General features: G+C 37.1%; 1 protein-coding gene across 2 annotated transcripts in view; it reads right to left on the bottom strand.

Moving 5' to 3' along the window:
* CPED1 (cadherin like and PC-esterase domain containing 1) overlaps window positions 1–23859 on the bottom strand; it is a 265453-nt gene that overhangs the window by 89569 nt on the left and 152025 nt on the right. The window lies entirely within an intron of this gene.

The following is a 23859-nucleotide window of genomic DNA, read 5'->3' as shown; positions in this document are numbered from 1 at the left end:
AAATTAATTAAATTTAACTAATTAAATAATGCTCACAAGGACACACTGAAGTAGGTACTAGTATACCCATCTTAGAGACCAGGTAAAGTAACTTGCCCAAAGTAATCCCAACAGCAAGTGGAAAACTGGATTGAAACCCAGGGCTGTGTGTCTGACTCTAGAACTTGTGCTCTCACTGGTGGTGCTTCTCTGTGGCACAGCCTAGTGTTTCCAGTTACACTGAACATCAGTTGAACAGAAGAGAAGTCTCAGTCTTAGTCACATAACGATGCTCAGTAACCACGAAACAAATAATAAAAGGAGAAAAGGAAGGGAGATGGGAGGGAGAGAGGGAGAAGGGGAGGAAATAAGGAAGGGAAGGAAGGCAGGCAGCAATGAAGGGGAAGGAAGGGAGGGAGGGAGGGAGGAAAGAAGGAAGAAAGGAAGGAAGGAAGGAAAATGATTTACTGAACTGTTACCAGTACTGTCTCCATTAAGTAGATTTCTTTCATTTTGATAAGACCTGGTCTGCTTTTAATGAAGTAATAAATACCTTAACATGGCCTACCTAACTCTTCTGGCATTATTTTTATGAATTTTATATTAATTTTCATTCCAGGAAATATAACATCATTAAAATTTTAAGAAGTTTTCATTTAAGTGTTTAGCGTGGGTTGACAGGTCTAATTTTACTGTAGCTTTTATCATGGTTTTTATTGTTTTTTATTGTCTAAAAGAACAGAAATATTTTAATATGCTGGATGGGTCTAGTGCAGAATATTTTTATGAGGATGTAAACATGTGTGACACGGCTGATATAGATAGACATAAATGGCCCCCTAAATAGTTTGCCATGTTTATTTTGGAATAGATAACAGCGTTTGAATTTCCGTATGTCAGCTTTTTCCAGAAATATCTAATTCAGAACCATATTAAGAGTTGTGAAACTAAAACATCCCCAATTAACATGCAGCCAATATTCTTTTATTTAGAGTTGTCTGACAATTATATCCCAGACCTGCCATAAACTAGGTGTGTGACCTTTGGAAAGTGAACCAACCACTCTGTGCTTCATTTTCCTCATCTGTAAAATGGACCTAATAACGAAACCTTTCTCACATTTTAGGAGGATGTAGCTTTTAACAATTTTACTAAGATTGAATAAAATATTACAAATCTATCCATGGAAGCAACAATATTTGCAAACTTCTAATATTAGCAAAGCTGACATTTTGGTTAAGAACTGACTAGTATCTCTTAGTTAGAGATGAAACCGGAGAGCACTTTTTATGATATCTTTCTAATATATAATATAAATTTTTAAAATATCTTATGATTACCATTAAAAATCAATCATGTATTTATGTATAAATCATAGCAATATTTTGTGGGAAATGTATTTCAAACAAATATTTTGAATTCCATCCAAGGAAATATACAGATTCCAATATAATTCAATCATTGCTGGAACAGTGGCTCCTTACCAACCAATATGTAAATATTTCAGTATTTGAACAACTGGGAACTTCATGTCGCAGTGTATTTTTTCATTTTTTATACTGCTCCCTCTGCAGGAATATCCTTTCACGCTTAGATGATGAGCGAAATACTCCTAAGCCTTAAGGAGTACCTGAAGAATACACTCTGTGTCAAGCGAGCTGGGGAAACCATTCACCTTCTTAAAAAAATGTAAAACAGGCATTAGGTGAAAACAGTTGTCTCTCCTGCAGTATGATAATCACTCATATGAAAACACAATGAATCAATTCATAAAGAATCAATGAAAATATAAGAATCATCACACCCTATCTCATGCAACATGCCTCACTGCAACAGAACTCTTACCATTGTGTATTTCTTGAAAATGATGAAAAGAATAGTAATTTAAAAAAGTATTTTGGAAAAAACGTCAAGTTAGTTTGGAGATAAATGCTATGACACATTCCTGCTAATCACCACATTTGTTTTAAAAATTACTAAGAAAATATTTGAAGTGAAGTATTAATTTTAAAAACTACTGATTGATCATTTAATGACAGTATCCTGTTCCTACCATAAAGGGCAGATTTAACTCTCTTCCTTTTTTTTCTTCCTTTTTTCATCGTGTAGTAAAGAAATATCTAAGAGGCATTGAAAACCTGGGGCCAATAGTAGTAGATGTAAGCAGTATAGAGAGTGTGGACCGAGGTGTAACACACTGGGGGAACTGACTACAGGACAGGAAACACCTGGAGAATAGAGTGTACAGAAAATGTACCAAGTCATTCTAGATTTTTGTCATGACCTCCAAGTGGTTGTACGAAAATAACTATTTTTTTTAGGATATTACTATCTTATTGGCTTCAAAGTATTAAAATAAACATTAAGTTCTAGCCTCATCTGAAGGACTGGTTTTGTTTTTAGTGCAGCGGAGTCAATTCCAACTCCTAGCAACCTTGTGTCCAGCAGAGCGGAACCCTGCCTGGTCTTTTCCTGCCATCCCCTCACCTTCTGGCGCTGTATCAGACAATGCTCTGCCGCTATTCATAGAGTTTTCATGGCCAACTTTTTGGAAGTGGGTGGCCAGTTCCTTCTTCCTAGTCTGTCTTAGTCTGGAAGCTCTGCTGAAACCTGTCGACTATGGCTGACCTGCTGGTATTTGAAATACCAGTGGCATAGCTTTCAGCATCACAGCAACATGCAGTCACCACAGTATGACAACTGACAGACAGTGGTGTGGTTCCCTGACCCGGAAACGAACCCAGGCTGCGGCGGTGAGAGCGCCGATTCTTAACCACTAGACCACCAGGGCTGGCTGAAGGACTGCTTACTTTGTTATTTTTGACTTTTCTAAAGTCTAACTTTTGTTATATTTTTTTAAAAAAATTAAAATTAGATAAATGGTGAGTTTAAACTACCAATTAAAGTGATAAAAATATAGAATCTAGTGTTCTTTAAAAGAAAATTCACAAAACAGATGTATTCTGATTGAAAAGGAAAATAGCATATCTTTGTAACCGTGCATGAATAATGGAGAAAACCAAATTAAGAGCCTTAGAATTCTTGAAAGAAAATCAAATTTCCTGGCACATTAAAAAGTCTATTTCCATTTCAATGTTGATATTTTCCCAGAGAAATATACCTCTAAAAATCTGACGAAACCATTCATATGTTGGCTTTAAAAAAAAAAGTAAAATAGGCCATCCGCTGAAAATGGTTGTTTCTCCTGCAGTATGATAATCTACTCACATGAAAACATAATGAGTCAGTTTAAGAATCATCACACACATCTCTTGCAGTTGCCCAAGTGCAATGGAATCCTTACGGTCAGAAATGTGTCAGGAAAAAAGCTAGAATCATCTGGGCCACATCTGATATTATTCCAGGACTCTGGAAATCCAAGAAACCTCATTCACTGAGAGGGTAGCGAAGTGATGTGAACATTGACAAAGTTATACGGTAAACAGAAAAACACAGAAAAACTGCAAATCAGCTCTATGCTCTGAATGTGAGGTTTTTGATTGCAATGTGTATCAAAGAACACAGCGCAATCATTGTTACCTTCTTTTGTTCTTCACACGAGGAATAATTTAGAGAGTTAAATGTTTACTAATGAAACTGTAGATTATCAAAGTAATGTAATTAATTTGACTTTTTATTATACTAATTAAAATGTACTTCTCCCTTACCACCTTGGAGCAGAGCTAAACATAACCTTTAATACACAGCGATTAAAAAGTTAACTGTAAACTGCTATAGTGAGTTTAAAAGCCATTACCATTGAGCTATTATTCATCTCAAATCTTAAGCATTTGAACACACTTAAATTTATGTAGACAATAGAAAATCAAATAAAGATATTAGGCAAATAAAGTAAGTTCCATAATTAAAGGCTTAAAGATATAGACTCATGAAAAAGCTATCTTTGGGTGCTATTTGGAAGAAGGTACCAGAAACATTCCATTCTGTATACTATTATGATAGGACTTCAGCAAGATGTGGGGCATAAAATCGTCTTCAGATAATAATCCTCCCATTCTTTAAATTTATTGCACATATACATTAAAACATAAAGGGCTATGTTAAGTTGGATGCTTTCTGACATGCTTTGCTTGACCTTACTCTGACTATCACTCTTGACTTCATTCACCGCCAAACTTCTTACAATGAGTATATATATCTATTGCTATTAATTTCTCCTCATTCACTCCTTTCTTACCCTTAGCAACCTAGCTTCTGCCCTCACCATTCCAGAGAAATAGTTCATTCCAAGGTCTCTAACTTCCTAACTGACTAGGCCAACAGGTCGGCTCATAGTCTCACTCCCCTCTATTTTTCCTACAGCATTTGATTCTACCGATCACTCCTTTTAGAAACATCTTTCACTCTCGATTTTCAAGGCACGGTACATCTTGGTTCTCCTCCCACATCTCTGACCTTGTTTTTCTATTGCATGCACTGGCCCCATCCTTTCTCCTACCCTCTACATATAGGGCTATCTTATAATTCTCTCCTTGGACATCTTCTCTCTGTTCCTTGGATAATCTCATCTGGTTTTACAGACTCAGTTATCACTTATACCAATGACACCCACATCTGCAACCCCAGTCTTAACCTTCTTCTTCAAATTTCTATTTAGTTGCCTGATATCTCTGCTACATGACTCACCTGTGCCTTCAACTCAACTTGTCCAGTGAACATCTCATCTTCTCCACAAAGTCGACTCATCTTGCTCTCCTTGTGTATTTACTGAGGCCACCATTTGCCCTCTGTCATCTAAGCTCAAATCCTTCTGTCACATTTCGTTTCTTCGGCAGCTTCACTCCCTGTGTTCCATACCTCCAATCTTTTATCAGTACTTTCCTATCCATACTTTGCTTGACCTTACTCTGACTATCACTCTTGACTTCATTCACTGCCAAACTTCTTACAATGAGTACGTATATCTGTTGCTATTAATTTCTCCTCATTCCACTGCCACTATAGTTCAGGTCGAAACGTTTTTACACAGTTCTGCCCATCTGTCTGCACAACTTTTTTTCATGTTTAAGATTCATTTTCAAGTGCACCTCAAGTGGATATTTCTGCTCAAGCAGTCCCCCACTCCCTCTCTGCCCTGACATTATAGCATGAGGTTAATGCCCTTCACTATAACCAAAAGAATACACAGGTGTGTTAGTATAATAGGTACAAGTTTCACAGACCACAAACACAGGTGTGTGAAAATATAACTTTCTTTCTCCGAAAAGAAATTTAATTTCTAGTTAAATGCCTATTCCTCAAGGAAGTCAGAGGATGGGAAACTCCTAGATGCATTTGCATTTGGTGATGGGGCCGTGGGACATTTGAGAGGGTTGTCTTGGATGCTACTTCCTGAGTACTCCATGCTGTCATTTCTTGTGCTTTCACAAGTGGCTGGCTCAACTTGCCTCCTCCTTGGAGGCTGAATTCAGAAAAGGGAGAGAGAGATCTGCTCAGCTATTGGGTCTCCACCATCTTTGTGATTCTGGGGACAGAAAGGATCTGGTCCAAGGGCTCCTTCTCAGGGACACTTCCCAGTATCCAGCTCTCTTTCTTCGCTGTTGCTTTTCACTTCTGTTCTACAATTCAGAGAATTGTCATATCCTGGGGGTGGTTGTAAGGGACTGGTTCCTAGAAACGTTTTCTGTAGGGCAGAGTTCAGTTTAGTGAATTAACTTTATCTTCTTACTTATGTTTATGCTATAACAACCTTACCTCCTGGGGCATAAACTACTTCCTGCAGTGAAGGCAGAAAGGGAAAGCACGAAAAAGAGGGAAGAAGCATAGGTTAATATTACAAAACATCATTTCATTACATTACAGTAGCAGAAGTTAAAAACCATTGGCAAACTATCCTCCAGATAGAACCATTGCTCGGCTGCACTGCAGCACTTCCTGACAGCTGCTCGTGTGATGGAACTGCACACTGCACTTTTTTTCTTTAAACTTTGTTCATTTGCATTCAATGCCTATTTTTCTTTTCTAAGAGTTTTTTTTTTTAATTTTTAATATTTTTAAAGACATTAGCTCACCATATACCTCAACCACAGCATTTCCAAAACTCTTTATGGAAGTTATCACTTAAGGTGCATATATGGTCTATATATGTGTTTTGTTTGGCTTATACAAAGTTTTAAAGCTTTTTTTGAAATTTTTTGGAAATTGAGAATTTTCATATAAAATCAGTACTTTCTGCTTCTCTAAAAATGGGCAATGGCAGGGATTTGTACAGAATTGGCTTGAATAGAGGTTGCAAGGATGATGAAAGAATGGAGTGGTGCCAAGGAGAGAGAACTAATATCCACTCAGCACCTTCCATGAGCTGGACACTTGACACACCTGACTATTCTGTTTGATTCTTGTATTCAGGGAGGTAGGATTCTATTATTCCCATTTTAAGAACTAGTAAGTGACAGAGCCAGTAGAGGAACCTGTATCTCTCTCACTAGGAAGCCACTTACTAAAGGGGAAATAGCTAGAAAATAATTTGGTCGCAATGCACCTAAGTCTCAGTGGTACTTTCCAGGAAAACCAACAAACCAAACTACAAAAACATAAGCTGCCACCATTCCTTGCTACTGCTCAGCAGCAGCCTGTTGCCAAAATACTCTTGCTTCCTAGGCAGTAAATTTAAGTAGCCGTAGATCAAAACATGACAGATTTACCTTAAAGTTATCAATCTTTCTATTCTTTGGAGCACTTCTAGTCACTATAACCATAGATCTTCCTTTCCAAAGATTTCAGAAATTCCCATGATAGAAATAATATAACTTGTATTTTGCTTCGGATTGCCCTGATCTTTTTCAAAATGGGAGAATATATGCTGTGAAAGTGTACAATAAGTTACATCAGAGTAGTTCTTTCCACTGTCTCTATAAATACACAGAGTAGCAATTTTTCTTTCTAAACTGAATCTATCTGACAAGATACACTCGCTGTTGTATAGATACGCTCGCTGTTGTACAGATAAAAAATTGTCTCCCTCCAGGAGCCACAGCACCTTCCAGATATTTGTGAGCTGTTGTCATGCTCCTCTCCTCTCTTTTGGACATATTTGGTTCCTTTAATCATGGTTAATAAATCAGTCCTTTCATTCTCTTAATGGTTGTTGCTTCTCTCTGAAGTCCATCCAATTGGTTTATACGTTTTTAGTAATGAGCAAACCAAAACTAAATGTGATATTCCAACTGTGATTCTTTTTTTGTAATATTCCAAATGTGATATTACAAAAGCTATTGATTCCCCATAAAATATTTTTGAAAAATCAAAAAACAAAACCAAAGAAAACAAAAGGAAACAATGAGAGAGAGTGGTGGCTTCTACGAATATTGTAATTCCATGGAATATTTATAGAGTTCTCCTCTATTCAATGTATTTGGTAGGCTTTGTTTGTTATTACTATTTTTAACTAACTGTGAAATTCACATTATTTCCAGGGTTTTTTTTAGCAGGTGAAAACTTCCTGTTATTACTTTAACTCAGTCCCTGCAGACAGGGTCCTGCTAGCATTGGACTAATTCCTTAAGTGCCTCATACTTGCCTGCCCTAAATCACCAAATATCCTTTATTCCAGGCTACTCAGTGTAGCAGGCCACTCACTTCAAGTCAAATTGCTGCTACTTGTACCACTGCTGCCACCGTGTCTCTGAAAAAGGATGAACCATATTCCATGGTCTAGCTGCCTTGCCTGACATGTCTATTGTTATCAAAAATTGCTTCCCAGCTTCTGTCTCACTTTGTTGGCTCGTTCTTCAGCCTTCCTCTATCACTCTTCCTACAGTGGGTAAACAGCCATGTTGTGCTGATAACTTCCAAATATGATAGTGGTTAACTTAAAATTTATTTTAACTTAAAAAATAGCCCTTCATTTTAAAGATAATTCATCTTCAATTTTGGAGTTTTCCTGAAATATTCATATTTGAATCCAAGAAATAAAAACATTATTGCAGTAATAACCTTGATGGCTTTTAACTAAAGGAGAATGAAAGAGTAGTTGAGAAAACAAGACTCTGAAACCAAACTGTCTGCATTTGAATCCCAGCCCCACTGTCCCGTCTAATCTTGGTGAGATACCTGTTTTGTGCCTCAGTTTTCATAACTATAAGATGGAGGTACTAATAATAGTATCTATTTTTACAGGGTTGTTGTGATGAATAATGAGTATCAACATGTAAAACACTATTATTTTGTGAATGAGAGTTAGAAGCACCTCTTAAGAACTGCATGTCAGTGAGCTAAATGATAAGGGAAGATCCCAAGGCCCTTCCAGCTCCCCAACAAAAATGGTCTCTGCCTCAAGGACATTGATTTATAGTTGTCTAGTTATCCATCTGTATAAAGTTTGAAACTATTAATCACTAGAGACTTGCAAATCCTTCAATACTAAATCTAGATTATTCTTCTTAGCCTGATGGGCAGAACCAGCTGGATCTGTCTATTAATTGAGTAATCAATTATAATCATTTACTCCAGGTTATCATAGATTATATTCTTATATTCTTTTTAGTACCCAATTTTGAGCAGAATGAGATATAATATAAAACCGTAAAATATACAGGTGTTTAGACTAAGCTATCTATCTATCTATGATCTATCCATTTGTGATCGGTCTTCCCTATATTTTAAAAAGGCACATAAATCAAAATTCTGAAAGGATATATATATCCTGTTTGTTAAGATATTTTATTGACACCACACTACTATACCATTCTATGAGAAGTAGCTTTCTGTAAATCTTTAAGTTTCATAGGAGATTTATAATTATATTAAAGTAAAGGAAGAAAATAAAAATCTTCAGTATAGTTCTAACCTGAAATAGATAAAAAAATTTAAGAAAAAACATTAAGAGTATTTCAGTCTGGACAGAGTTGATAAAATATGAGATAAAAGAAAAATATCCTTGGTTTTCAATACTTGCCTAGCATTGTGAATTAAGTAATAGATTTATAGAAAATCACTAATTATTTTTAAATCTGTAAATATATTTCTCGAAACATTCATTGTATAAGATAGTGATTTCTGCCCAGCCAGTACAACCCTTTCTGTGGCAACCTAATCACTCTCTTCAGTGTATGGAGGGGACTGGGGCTCACATGGGGATGTGGTCTTTGAGTTACTAGCTGTTTGACAAGTTATTTAACCTTTCCCTCCATCAAGCTCTACTTGGCCACTCTACTTTGTATAACGTTCACTGCAAGCCACCTCAAAGCATTCCTTTCCAGAGAAAGGTATAAATAAATAGATTTTAAAAAGAGAAAGGGACTCAAACCCAGACTTTCTGATTCCAAATCCCAAGGGCAGGATGATAGTTGAAAATACATTATTGTCCATTAGAAATCAATTCAATAATAAAGATTCATTGATTTTATAATGAATGCATTTTAATTTAGAAATGGTAAATACAGATATCCCAATTCTTGGGCACCAAGCGATTTAAAAACAATAGGAAACACCGTTTTATCCATCATGGTAGGAATACACAAGATGTGTTTGTGGGATATTAGAAAAAGTTTGGAAAAGGAAATATTCAGTACTTTCCAGATAATTTCATAGCATTATTTTGTTGTATTGAAGGATTTTACAAAGTCCAAATAGGTTATAATATATTATATTTAATAACGTGTAGGTTGTAGGAAAACATTACTATGAAGGCAGGATCAGGAGATATTGTGGATGGATATAACCACACTGTATGTTTTAAAAGTTCTTGGGCCAGCCTTGTGGTCTAGTGGTTAAGTTTGGCATGCTCTGCTTTGGCAGCCCGGGTTTGGTTCCCAGGCGCAGACCTACACCACTTGTCAGCGGCCATGCTGTGGCAGTGACCCACATACAAAATAGAGGAAGACTGGCACAGACGTTAGCTCAGGCAAATCTTCCTCAGCAAAAAAAAAAAAAAAAAAAATTCTTGCTTCCAATGAAGTCTGCAGTCACGTGACTAATAGCAGAATTTGGAATATGGTATGTTGCTAACAAAGATACAGCTATTTTTAATCAGAGAAAATTTATCAGCTAATGGACACATAAGTGATTGTAAACTAAGTTTATGTTTTTCTCTAAATTTAGATATTACACTTTTTCATTTGATAATCTAAAGTATTATTTCTATTATCGGTTAAAACAAACTCAGCCCATTGGAAAATATGTAAAGATGTACTGAAAGAAAACAGACATTTAAGTTTGAGTAATTTTAATGTTTTGGCACAGGAGATTTTCTAAATTTAAATGGTAGAGGGAGATTAACATTTACTGAGTATATTAGAAATTCTTTAACCAACACTTTATTAACCATTTAATGACAACAAAAAACCTCCTTGGTAGGCAATATTAGATTGAGAGACACAAAGATCTCATCTTTTGAATTTTAATGAAGGATGGAAACTCATTTCTCGTTACACTTTATACTATCACATCATAATACTTATGACAATTATAATTAATTTATTATTTGTGTATTTATTTATTGAACATTTGTTTTTCCCACTAGACTCTGAGCTCCATGAGGACAAGGGTTATGCCTATTTTAATCTGCATTGTGTCTGGTACATTATAATAATAATAATAATAACAATAATGTGTTAACTTTTATTGAGTGCTTATCATTTGCCAGGATCTGTTTTAAGCACTTTATATGTATTATTGTAAAGTTCATTTAATTATATTTGTTGAGCTAATAAATACATAAGTTTATAATGAATCAAAAGACCCTAAATTTATATAAAGAAGTACAAAAGACTCTTTACCGAGCAGAGTAGGGCTCAAGGTGAGAGGGCCTACAGTCAAGGTCAGCTAGCCCAAGTCAAGTTCAGAGGCCCAAGTAGCTCAAGGTAAGCTAGGCTCAGAGAGGTACGGCCACCTGTTTAAAGTCACAGGAGAATACCAAGAATGTGAATTTTCTGATGATATGTCTGATGCACTGAGTCAACCACTCTGAAAACTATGAATATTTCTTATATGGATTTATTCTCCATCACTTGAACACTCATTCAACAAACTTTCTTTTTGGGTGGTAGGGATACCAAGACAAGGAAGAAATGTGATAGAGGAGAGACAGCTGTAAACAAGAGTGTCCCTGAGGTGTGGTCAGTATGTAACACAGGGAAGTGGAAGGTGTGGTGGGGTCGACAGAGGAAACGATTTCCTCCCACCAACACTGATAAAATCATCTGTTTTGGTGGAACCATTCCTATTGGGAATCAAAAATTCAAACACAATTCCATTAATGTAAAAAGAAATGGAATCCACCTTGGATATTAACTCAGAATCAGTTTTATCAATGCCTGAGAGAAATCACATTTCAGCACTATTATCCTCAATGTAGAGTGAAATCAAACATCGCTTCAGCTGCCACTCCTCCTCTGGACATACTCACCACACATCAAGGAGAGCATTCATTCATTTATTCAACAAATATTTATTGGATGTTCATCATCTGTCAGGCACTGGGATACAAGAATGATGAATTTAGAAGGTCAGCCACTAGTTTTCTCAGGGGCCTAGCTATATTTGACATTCCTGTTTAAATGAAAAATTCCATGGAAATGACTTTTTTTTGCCACGTGGCCTCTTTTATTGGAGGATATAATATTCAATCAACAAATGTTTATTAAGCATCTACTACAACTCAGGCACTAGATTCAGGAGTGAACAAAATAGACAAAACTCCCTGCCCTTATTGAGTTTTACATGAGAAGTCATCACAGAGAAATGAGAGAATGGGATAAATGCTTATTTGATTTAGAAACATGGAAACAAATGATTGGAAAGAAATCAATTGCCTCGATCAATCTGACCTGATTAATTCCAAAATCCAATCCCTTTCCTGCTAACGATTTAGGTGAGAGGCCCACATGGAATGCCCACAGCTATGGCATGTAAATGAGAGAGTATAAATTGGTCCTCATTATACCTCATTGGAGAGTAAATCAGGTAGTTGGAGTGGTTGTCATCTGGGAATAGAGGCCTGGGATTGCCAGATCTTGACCAGGAACTGAAATCCAGATTTCAGTGTGAAACTCTTGTTGTTTAAATTCTGGCAGCCAATTCAAAAATGAAAATGATATTTTGATCAAACACTGTATCAAAGCTTCATGGAAACAAAGAAGCTTGGAATATCTGCTCTCTTCTAATAAGACTAAATCTAATTCAATGTCATACTGTTATTAATATTAAATATAAAATTCCATTTAAAAACAAAAATACATTTTAAAAAGGGAAATAAATAGGACCAAAAACTTCAAAAGTACAAACAACAATGTTGCCTTTTCCTAACTAAAGTTAATTTTACCTAATTACCTTCTTTATAGAACTTAATTTTTTATACTACCATTTTAATACATTCTTAGGAGTATGACTTAAGCTAATTTAACTTATCTGTAAAAGCTATAGGCAGCTTGTTAATTTGTTTGTTGGTTTTATAGAATATGATGACTTGAAATCTTATTTTATGTTGAAATTGTTCATTCATACATGCATTCTGGACTGTTTATCAATTAAATTTCGTATTTTATAAAAAAGCTTGTAATTTGAAAGTTTCACCAGAACATTTTGCAAGTATGTGCACATATACTTATGCTGTATTTGATATTAATTTCAATTATCAGCCATTATGAATTTAGAAAATAAAAAGAAAATAAAAGTGAGGTTTTAAACTTCAGCTTGATTTTCCCTTTTCTCATGACTGTAAAACATTAGCAGAGTTTGCATTATTGAAGTGTCTTGCTTTACAAATAGTCTTGTTTCTAAAAAATTATGTAGGAACATGTTTTGGCAAATAAAATCATGTATTAGTTGTGATACTTAAGGGAATACAAAATTTTGATCCTTTGGATAGGGAAGACTACTTTTGAAATAATATCTTCTCACTAACCTTTTAGGAATTGTAAATTTAAAAAATTCATTCGGATTTTCATAGAGTGAAAGTTTAAATATTCAGTGGGTAAAGAGATCAGCTGATAAGTAGCTTTTATTCGAGCAACCCTCTCAACATACTATTAAACCTCTGACCAGTAATAAATACTCACGCTATTGTGGTGTCTAAAAAGTATGCCAGTAACGAAGTACTCTGCACACATAGAAAAGCTGAGTTGAGTAAGGACCTCAGGAACTGAGCTCAGCTCTTGCAAGTTTAAAAGCAATAGACTCATGAAGTGAAGTAAAACTAATGGGTTCTAGTAGGTTCTTTCATACCTTAAAATCCACACAAAATTATTTAACTTTTATATCAGATCCCAAATATGCTAAGGCATCTGTTTCAAATAGTTATAGGATGCAGATAATGCATCTATTGTCTTCATTAAGTCTCCCAATCAGACTTTATGCTATGATCCCTTTCAACAATCCCATGATCTTAGACATGATATCCACCTTGCTAGGATATGAAGCTTATAAACTAAACAAAACAGGCTGAAACTAGTGGAGGGTGAAAGATTCAGTCTTGGTTGCATTCCAAAGAACGTTTTTTTTCCATAAAGAAATGAATTCTGTTGACAGCCCCTTATTCTTAGGGTTCTTCCTCTTTCCTACTGGGGCAGAAGAAGGTTTCTTACACTCTTTTGCCATCATCTTGGCTGCACTCTGATTTCATGACCTCTGAGTTAAGCCTTCTTTTTTTCCTATTAGCAAGTGTAAGCAGGCCGACTTCAAACGAAATGCAATAGGTCACAAGGTTTAATGGGCACAGAGATAATCATCTAAATTACATTTCTCGGCCTGATGGGCTAGACAGACTTAGAGGGGGACTTTACCAGCATATTCACCGTTAATCAGCGAGGTTGGTGGCTCTCAGCATGGAGCTGCCTTTGCCTTCCTCCCCAAGGGGCTGGGTCATATTGACTGATTAGCGAAGGCAGCTGCTTTAACTTTCTTCTCCCACAAAATGTGTCGTGTCCCGAAAGGACATGAAAGTCAAATGTGGCCACAGCTCAAACACCAGACGCACTCTTTTCATCTCTGTGGAATTATCTGCCCTTGACTTGTAGATCATGATCCGCGCACAACAGTTGTTGCTGATTTTCACGATCTGTTAACACTTAGGAATTTTTACATTAAAGAACTTTTTTCTACATTTATTTCTTGTAGCACCTAGGAAAATGCCATAGCCTGTTGTATATTTTTTATTGATTCTTAATTTTAAAAGGAAGAAGAAACATGGAATTACTCTAAAGATAAAAGGAGCCAAAATAATTTCACCTCTTAAAATTCAAAGACAAACACTCCTTTGGAACTGGCAGAGGGAATATCATCATGAGTTGTTTTTACAATACAGGCTCATTCAATTTGGTTACATATTTCAGTTTATTATCAAAGAAAACAGCAGCCTTTCCTCTGATAGAGTATGATGTTAGAATGTATGTTTAACTGAAATCCAAAAGAATGAACTGGAATCATTTAAAATTAATCAATATGCCTAAAATATAAAAGAATATAATACAATATCTCTCACCTCTATAACACTTTGTAATCTACAAAAGGCTTTTATATCCATTGTCATTTTATTCTGAATAACAACCCCGTGAAATAGGTTGGGGCAAATATTATTATCTCCATTTTACAAATCATAGCTTCTGAGAAGTTAAGTGGCATCTCAATGTCACTGAAGTAAGAAGTGATACAGCAAGCAGGAAAATCCAGGTCTTCTGATGCCACACCCAATCCTTGTGTTTAACTGAATAACATTTTGCAAAATGCGATCTTCTGGGGGAATGCACTAGTGGTTAAAAAAAAAAAAGTCATTCACTGAAAGACACCCTATTGGCAGAGGTGGTAGGCAAATTGTGTTTACTCAATTCAAATTCTAAATTGAAAAAATCAAATATACTGAACTGATTTAAAAAGAAGGATGCTGATTTGTCAAAATAGCTACAAATATTATAACGTTTCTAAAACCTTGGATGATTCTGAATAGTGTGGAGTTTATAAAAGCCATAAATACATGAAATCATATTTTGGTTTGATGCTGAAGAGACTATGCAGAAATTTAACAGACAAATGAAATATAAATGAGTTAAGTGAAAGCCAGAATCAAAAGAAATGTTGGACTTTTATAAATTTCAAGCTTAAAATATTTTAAGACTTTTTATGAATTGTAAAAAGTTTACCTCCCCATTCACCCACATACCAAAAAGAAGAAAAAGAAAGAAAAAAAATAATTTAGAGATGTTAGACTCAGTGGTGGTTAATTATACAGACGACTGAAGTAGGAAGTGGATACATTGGCAACTCTTTGGTGAGGTCTCTAGAGATTGGGGACAGAATGAAAGACAAGGAAATTAGGGTGTGGAGGGTATTAATTTCTAAAGAAAAGGACTTTTTAACATTGTACAGATTGATCAAATAATTACTAAATACATATCGCTCTTTCATGACTGAATAGTGGGAGGAGTGGGGTAAAGATTATCTGAATATATTCATATAATGATATGTCACCAACATGAATCTGGTCCATTAATGAGCACAGCCTTTATTTTCATTACTGGTCTACTGAGAAGTTTTAAATTTCTATTTTTAAAATTTTTTTGTCAGGAAGATTAGCCATAAACTAACATCCGTTGCCAATCTTCCTCTTTTTGCTGAGGAAGATTGGCCCTGGGCTAACATCCGTGCCCATCTTCCTCTACTTTATATGTGGGACGCCACAGCATGGCTTGATAAGCAGTGTGTCAGTCTTCGCCCGGGAGCCGAACCTGCAAACCCCAGGCCACTGAGCGGAGCGCAAGAACTTAACTGCTACGCCACTGGGCCGGCCCCCCCAGAAGTTTCAAATTTTTAAAGTTTGACAAAGAGAAGTGTACCTTTGCTTTTAAAAGTTGCTTTTACCAAAACAGATACAAACAAACAAAACAAAAATAAGAAAAAACATGTATTAAATTCTTAAATGAAGTTTTTATTCAACATATACTACTCTGTTTGGCATGTCTTTTACCTGGTATTTTGTAAAGTTTTCCCTTTTGTTTTTGTTCTTTTTTGTTTTCATAGTTTTGAATTATGTTTAATAAAGGCAAATAAAACTAAAAAACATAATTTGAGTTAGCAAAATAATCATTGACATACTCAATCATATATAATATGTTCCATAAGCAAAACATGAATGTCTTTGACAATTTTGGAGAATTCAAGAAAAAAGTAGAAAAACATCTTCGTCATTCACAATCACTTATAGGAAAAGCTAGAAAATGTTAAAAAAAAAAAAGAATAAAAACACATTTGTGTCATAAAGAATACAGAGTGATCAATATAGGATTGAAAGTCAAGTTATGGGAAGCGCTACAGAAGGAGTGTATTTGTTCCCGGAAAAACTATCTTCCAGGTGAAATTACCTAGACATTAGTCTTTTCACATAACAACAGGGTTTTTGTGAAGTAAAGAAACAGTCTTTCCTATCATACAAATAAATGTTCTACAGAAGAACCATATTGAAAAGAGAATGCCCCTGAGCTGCATAATCCCAAAAGCAGGTGCTTTTTATATGAGAAAGAAGGGCATAAGCTCAGGGATAATAAAAGGCAACGGTTCTCAAAGTGCAGTTCCTGGACCAGAGGCCCGGGATCAGCATCACCAGGAAACTTGTTAGACACGCGAATTCTTGGGCACCACCCCAGTCCTACTGAGTCAGAAACTGGGGCCAGGGCCAGCAATCTACACTGTAACAAGCCTTCCAGGAGATCTCGATGCATGCTCAAGTTTGAGAAGCACCTGGATAAGGAAGAGCAGTGACTGGAGAGAAATGAAAGGAAAGTGAGGGCAGCCCACTACAACAAGGGCAGCGAGCCCTGGTAAAAATAGTCCTCCTGTCTCTGGCAGGGGGTATCGTAAGTCCTGACAAAGCACACTGCAACCAGTGACACTTAAAGAAACTAAGATCTAGATGGAAGTGAACTAAAGAAGTGTAATAGACTGGAGAGGAGCTGGATGGCAAACTGTGGGTCTAATCTTCCAAATCTGCTTTGGCATACGGCCCCTTTAAACCCTGGGCCAAGTAGCCAGCAGTGGGACAGGCCCTGTGGCATCAGAGAAAGGGAATGATCACAGGGTCTTATTAAGCTCCTCAAATCAGACTTGTGATATCCTGAACTTTTTGCTCCTTGGTATTTACAAACACACCGACAGTGAAAGAAAGAGAACAGCATCTAGCAGAAAATTAAGACTGAGATATCCTTATAACTTTTCATTTACTTAAAATGTATAGATTAGCGAAGTTTTAAAAAGTCATTTGGGGGGCCGCCTCCATGGCGTAGTGGTTAAGTTCAGCGCGCTCTACTTCAGTGGGTTTGCGGGTTCGGATCCCAGGTGCAGACCTATACCACTGGTCAGCCGTTGCTGTGGCGGTGACCCACACACAAAATAGAGGAAGATTGGCACAGATGTTAGCTCAGGGATAATCTTCCTCAAGCAAAAAAAGAGGAAGATTGGCAACAGATGTTAGCTCAGGGCAAATCTTCCTCAGCAAAAAAAAAAAGAGTCATTTAGTCCACCCAACCGTGTGATGCCTGAATTCTTTCTTTAATATTGCCACCAAGTGGTCAACTAGTCTATGCTTTGGATGCTTTGAAGAGGAACTTATCACCTCTTTAGAGGGCCTATTTTATTGTATCTTTGGACAACTAGAGGTATGAGAACACACTTACTTATATTGAACTGGTAGCTGTCTTCTTCTTCTTGTGAGGCTCAATAAAATACTAGAATTTTTTTCAGTGTCCATTACTCAATCTCTTCTTATTCAGGAGGCATTATCTACTGTGATAGCCAGGTACTGCTGCTCCATCTTTCTGGGAAATTGGACAAGGACATGTGACCTAAACTTGGCCAACTGGATGTCCTACCCCAAGACTTTGGGTTTGGAGCAAATGACACAAATAATAAGGGATAGTTGAGAATCCGTTTGTCGGTCCCGATGTTCAGCAGTAGTGGCAGAAGCAGCAGCCTGTAGGCTCTGGAAAAGGGAGAATGTCCAGTGACAGCAGGAGTAATGGTGCCAGAAGTGGCATCCAGACCAGATGGTTCTCATGATGTGACACCGTCTGTGGCATCTTCAACTTCCCTTGAGTCCTGTCTATTTTCTGGTTCTTTTGTCTTCCTTCAATAGCTCAGTTCTATAAGTTACCATATATGTTTTGAATAAGTTCCTTTTCTGCTAAGGTTAGCCAGAATTGATTTCTGTTTCTTGCACCCAAGAACCTTTTCTAATAAAGTAGAAATGATGGAAGGTTGTGAGAAGTCAGGAGGGGGAAGAAATAATGAATTTGATATTAAAGATGTTGAAGGTGACAGAAAGTGGGTTATCTAAGTAAAAATGATTCATATACAGTTGGAGAAGTAGAGGGAGTTCATGAGGAAGGTTGAGACTAGAGATACGCACTTCACAGCCATCTTTAGATTTAAAGTCCTAGAACTGGAAGAAGTATTCACAGAAGAAGATGAACCCTATATCGAATCTGTTCTTTGTTTCCCAGCAATACTCTCTTGAAAGAATATTTCTAATTTCTTTTGGTAATTGATTCTTGTCCATACTTGGCTATGAGTTTTGGGATTGGCCTCTTACCAGTTCTAGAGATAGACCTCATTGACTTACATCTACCAATAGTAAATAGTTGGGCACAAAATCTAATCAGAGATAACACAATTTGTGCAGATTTTGCAAGCGCTTCTAGAAATGTGATATGAAGGTATGAAGTCTAGTATGGTCATAGCCATGTGTAGCTATGTAAGAGGACCCACAGCTGCCCAAAAGTTCCCCCATGGAGTCTGAGGGAGAAGCAGCAACTAGAATACATAGCAGTGAGATGGAGAGGAACGAGGTGACATCATCTAAGCACTGAATCGAACTTCACCTGAAGCCAAAAATACCTCTAGATTTTTCAGTTACATCAGCTAGTAAATCAACTTTATTTTAAAATCAAGTTCGAGTTGGGTTTTTAACATTAGCAATATAAATTGCTCTAACCATTATATCCTTTCTCCTCAACTCCCAAGCTTCCTCCCACACAAACACTGATTAAGTTTATCATTTATAATATGAGTGAGTTGAGTTATATCAGAAGACACAAACTGATGGCCTGTGAGTTGAATCTGATCACAGAACTTTTATTTATTTGTTTGCTTGGCTTGCAGAGGGTTCTTTTAAAAAAATTATTACCAATATACAGAACTTGGGAAGTCTTCCACTAAAATCCAAATCTTTGGTTTCTTTTGAAGACTCAGGACATCTGACAATACTGAGCCAGAATTCCAAAATGGCAACAATCATCTTGCACTGAGTAGTTGTTGTTCACTTTTAACAGCGCACATGCTCTCCGTTTGCCACAGTCCCTACCACTTCCTATTGCCTCGCACTTGGCCTAATTCTATCACGTACATTACCTACCTCTGAAAGGATTTGTGTTTGCAACACTTTATGGTCAGTGAGGTCTGTCCTAGGTCTCTTAAATTATTCCATTTACATAAAAAGCAAACAGAGAAATGCTAACAAAATGCAGTGAAACTATTAATCTTGGAAGAGGATATAACACACACAATTGGAAGCCTAACCATACTCTGTGTATCAGGCTTATAGGAATTTATTTGGGGGCAGAACATGATTTGATTATGAAAATATCCAAAGCTCTGATAATAGGCATTTTACTTCTTGGCTGAGCAGGTTTCCTCATTCGTCATCTGGGGTAAAAATATCTTAGTAGTTTAAGAGCAGTTAATTGTATAACAATTAATATGATGAGCTTTATTTTATTTTAGTGAGGAGGACTAGGCCTGAGCTAACATCTGATGCCAATCCTCCACTTTTTTCTTGAGGAAGATTGGCCCTGAGCTAACATCCGTGGCCATCCTCCTCTACTTTATATGGGACGCCGCCACAGCATGGCTTAACAAGCGGTACGTCAGTGCGCACCCGGGATCCGAACCAGTGAACCCCTGGCTGCCACAGCGGAGCACGCGCACTTAACTACCTGCGCCACCAGGCCAGCCCCTCGTGATCTTTAAAACCATACAGACCTCAATTTACTTCCCTTGCTTGCTGTGATGATAGTGCCCATCACATATGGTTGTCATGCACATTAAAGAGATAAATTGTGCCAAGAACACAATGTGGCACATAGACATTTATTATGATAGGCTGCTCTACTGCATGAGCTTATTCCAATCACGTATAATAGTTCTGATTGAGGAGTTTCAATTAGTAAGGTATAAATAAGAAATAATTTTATTTTTTCCAATAACTACATGCTTCATTGACCAACCTACCCCCTTTCTTAATGGGCCTCGCTCCCTTAAGGATATTAAAGTCCTGTATCACTACACTTTAGTCATTGCCAGTCATAAAAAGTCTCATTTTCATTATAAAGACTTAGGCCTATTCACTAAAACTTTAATTTCATATTGGACCCAAAGCCGTCCCCAGGGAAGGTTAGATTAGTAGCTCCTATGGTTTATGATGGGTCTAATTCTAAGATAGCTCTTAACCATTCCCGGCCTCTGGTATATATACATGTTTCTCCAGTTACTCAAGCAAACGCTAATCTAGGTGTTGCTGTGGAGGGATTTTGCAGATATAATGAAGGTTCCAAATCAGTTGACCTTAAATTAGGAGATTAAATCTGGGTCTAGAGATCAGAGACAGGGAAGCCAGAGAGAGACAAATCCTGAGAAGGATTCAAGGAGTGGGAGATTCTCCCCTGCTGGCTTAGGAGATGGCGGGAACCACACGGCCAGGAATGCATGCAGCCTCTGGGAGCTGAGGGCAACCTTGGCTGACAGCTGGCAAGGAAACGGGAACTTCAGTCCTACAGCTACAAGTGACTGAATTCTGCAACAACCTGAATGAACTTGGAAGCCGATTCTTCCCCAGAGCCTCCAGCCAAGAATTCAACCTGACCACCATCTCGAGCCCCTGAGCAGGGAACCCACTCACCCTGTCCCTGGATTGCTGAGCTACCAAACCGTGAACTAGTAATTGGATGTTGTTTAAGCTGCTAAATTGGTGATAATTTATTACACAGAAATAGAAAACTAATACCAGAAGATTGGAGGTGGTGGATGGGATCCGTTCTCTCACAGCTTTCCTAAACTCACTCCTCTTGATTTGAGTCAGGAGGAAGGAGAGGGGAAAAGAAATCTCCTTTTGGTGATCACTGTTGATCAAGCTCACTGTCTACACTTGATGTGGATGGGGGAGCCTCAAGCCCTGATGACGAAGCAGCTGCCTGGAGCATTGAGAGTCTCAGGTACCTCTTTGTCCCATGCTGGGACCCTGATAAGCCTACAGAACCTAATTTCTTCTACCTCCTACAGCTTCAACACTGGGGGCTGTGGCTTAGGATAGATAGATCACCAGGTCCTGAGATATATCTCTAGGTGTAGATATACTTCTAGGTCCTTGCCCCTTCTTAGCCTGGTGAACCTCACCATCTGCAGTATCTCAGAAAGCTCTTTCTCCCCCTAGTAGAGCAAGGCCATTCCATGAGTCCCGTAACTGAGCAGACATCCAACCAGGTAAACAAGCATCTTTCTCTCCCTCTTAAAGTCATCTCCAAACTTGGTAGATGATTACGTCAGAGAGAAGAAATCCTTCCCCCGTGGGGAGTGGAGGGAAGTAGGTGGCCTTATTTCACAAGCAATACATTCCCCAGAGGTCACCTCTTCTCTCTCTCAGTCCCCTCATATCTCTCTTGCTGCTGAGTATGTGAAAGTCTGAGGCTAAGAGGGGGCCTTCTTTTTACTGAAACATGAAGAATTTAGAAACTTTATAGTACTTGGTAACCTTCAGGACAGGAACGATGCCAACACTATTCTGCTACAAATGTAATGATGCATTTTAACATATTGAAAGGATGTCTTATTCATATAACCTAGAGCACAATAACTTTTTAAAAAACAGAACATATATTTAATTTTGTATCTAGCTTGGAAGTATCATTTAATTTTACAAATATTAATTAAGGAGTTTTCTAGGCATGTGCTAAATGAGGTGATCAAAGACCTAGGATTTGACCCAGAGAAACTTACTGTGTGCGCACACACAGACCCATGCATGCAGGTGCATGTGTGAGTAAGAGAGAGAGAGACAAAGAAAGAGAATGAGAAAGAGAGAGAGAGGCAGAGAAGTAGCTGAGAGACCAAGAATAAGCTCCAGGAACAGACCGTTAACTAACTATAGTGTTATAATCAAGACACCCGCAATGATTTCACCATCCTCAACAATACTGTGCTAATGGAGAGGGGAATCTAATGGAGAGGGGAATCCACTCTGTTTAAAATAAGGTTTGAATGAGGTTGTATGTGATTCTTCTGTTGAAAAATAAGAGGTAGCTTCATTTAAAAAATATATTTCAAGTAAGCGTTTTAAGATTTAAACATGAATCTTCTCTCAAATTCTTCCTTGGCATAATGAATCCATGTACTTGGCCTAATGAATGCATGTACTTCTGTTTGGTTATTTTGAAAGAGCAAAACAAAACAGAACACGAACAAACAAACACAAACTTTTGATCAAGTCAGAGGCCCTCTTTGATCTCCCAAAAAGGGGGATCTTACTGAAAAGTGACCATCACTCTCCACCCACATATCCTCAGGGCAGTTTTGAAAAAGCTGAGTTTTACAAACCAGAAGGGAGAATTGCAAAGACATCTTTTACTCTTTTTTGAATGTGAAATTTAAAATTTATGCCATTTTTATTATACCCAATAAAAAGTGAAATCTTTATTCTAGGGGCTGCAAAACCAACTTTTGAAGTAGGATGTATCTATCAACATACTTATTAGAGGCATTTTTTTTCCTACAGTTCTGGAGAGAGTTTGAAAACCGATGCCGGTGTGGTTTAGATATTCATAATTGTTTACACATGTTTCAGTAACAAAATATAGTTGGGGGTCTTGGCACTTTACTTTTAGGATTTGAGACAGCTGGAAATTATTATCATTATGGTTAAAAGTGTTCTAACTCGATAATGGTGTTAAAAAGAATATAATATTCTGGAATGCTTCCTTCTAACATGGAACACATATTATTTTATTAAGCTGAGTTATTTAAATATGAATCGGCTGCTGTCTGGTCAGTTACACATGAAGCAGTCTAAGGAAATAGGTTCTCAGAAGAAACATCAAATAGAAAATGATTGTGGTTTATTATCATTAATATTATTGTTATACAGAGAAACCTTAGTACTCCTTTTAAGGGCTAAATAGTTAATATTCCACATGTTGCAGTGACAAATTCTAATTAAATATTTAAGAAATGGGACATTGTTTCCAATCATGATACAATGTATCAAATCCCTTGGAGATGTGTAAAAATTCTTTTCATATTTGCTTATCCAGGAAAAAAACCTAAAACGATGATTAATAAGGGAATCTGTGCCTCCCAGAACGTTAAGTGTTTCTTCTAAGGAGCTAGACTATGTTAAGAGCCAAGAGGAAGCAAGGTTCAAAGGAAATTCATCTAATATTTGTGCTCTGATTATGAAAGGGGTGAGAGGCTGTTCATCAGCGGCATGTGGCCAGTTGGCAGGGAGGGCTGTGGGCCAGGCCGAGGGGTTAGTGTGATCACAGATGGACTTAGCCTGGGAAAGAGGATGCCAGAGAGTCTCAGGCAGTGCATGCTATTTTCGGGGCTTTACATGAATCATTATTTTTTCATTCTGTGCCAGTATTGACACAGACAAATGTATTTGTTGATTGGCTATTGTAAATTTACAGATTACCAAAGTAAGTCTCATCCTTGGAGACATCACTCAAGGAGGATTTTTTTAAATGATGATTTATAACTACCTCTAAATAGAATGCCTTCCTTTCATCAAAGATATTTTCTTGACAGTTTTTTAATTTTGTTATATCAAGTGGATGCCACTAAGACTTCACAGATAAGGGTATGGAAAAGCAGAGTACATATTCTAAA

This window comes from Ceratotherium simum, chromosome 1 (assembly GCF_057802395.1).
Source record: "Ceratotherium simum simum isolate JZ-2026a chromosome 1, ASM5780239v1, whole genome shotgun sequence".
Classification (NCBI taxonomy): Eukaryota; Metazoa; Chordata; class Mammalia; order Perissodactyla; family Rhinocerotidae; genus Ceratotherium; species Ceratotherium simum.
Note: the sequence above shows the minus strand (reverse complement) of the source record. Positions and strands in the feature narration are given on the sequence as shown.